This window comes from Bufo bufo, chromosome 6 (assembly GCF_905171765.1).
Source record: "Bufo bufo chromosome 6, aBufBuf1.1, whole genome shotgun sequence".
Lineage (NCBI taxonomy): Eukaryota > Metazoa > Chordata > Amphibia > Anura > Bufonidae > Bufo > Bufo bufo.
Window position 1 is genome coordinate 127,120,173 of NC_053394.1, and position 1,025 is coordinate 127,121,197.

Consider the following 1,025-nt stretch of genomic DNA (forward strand, 5'->3'; position numbering starts at 1 on the left):
GATTTATAAAAAAAAAATACACATTAACAATAAACAAAAAAAATACACATTAACAATAAACATATTAATTTTCAGCAGATTTGTGTAGGAATTTTTTTTTTCTCAAAAATGAAAATTCCCAGAATATCGGTATAAATTATCGGCTATCGGCCTGAAAGTTCACAAATTATCGGTATCGGTATCGGCCCTAAAAAATCAATATCGGTCGATCCCTACTTTGTATCGGTGTCTCAGACCACTGTGGGTCAGCTGCCAACTACATCAGGACCATTCAAGAGATAGTGACCAGGTGGGTCCCCTGCGGCGAAGACCAAATCTTTGTGTAGGGATTAAAGAGGGAAAACCAGGGGATTGCCGGGATAACATCCTTAGGACTACCCTAACGTAAAACTGGTTAGTTGGTACAGTGGGTTCACACCCAATTCCTGTTAAAAATCCTTCTGTCTCTTCATGTAATCCCAGACCCGGTTGGCAATTTATTTTTTCAATTTCAGGGATAATAACAGATCATCGGAGTAATGCAGATGTGTAAGAAAAAATTATCTGGAATTACTATTTATGAGGGACCGAAGCATTTCATAAAACTGAAAAATGTCAGGATGACCAATGGTCTCTCTAAATTGCAAAGTAGTGGGTCATCCAATATATTTTGCCCCTCTTCTAAACCCGATGGGTTTACCAGAAGATAAAAGGTGGTGGAGATGAGTGGTTTTATACCACAATTAGAGACTGTTATGCTTACAGTGTAATAATTCTGTTTTTGTTAGATAAGACGTAATTAGCCTGTCATTGTCTAGTGTGTATATGTGCGAACTGTTTTAGGGAACATTTTAAATAGTTTTAATAGCTGGTATGACAGTAATTATAATTTCTGATCAGTTTCTTGATATCCTCATAACATTTCTCCACATTCTTGTGTGTTTCCACAACTAATTAAAGCATACTGTCTAGTTCTATGCTGTTGAATATCAGTTATAATGGTGTTTTCAGTTAGATTTTTTTTACATTCACTGCGTTTCTTTTAG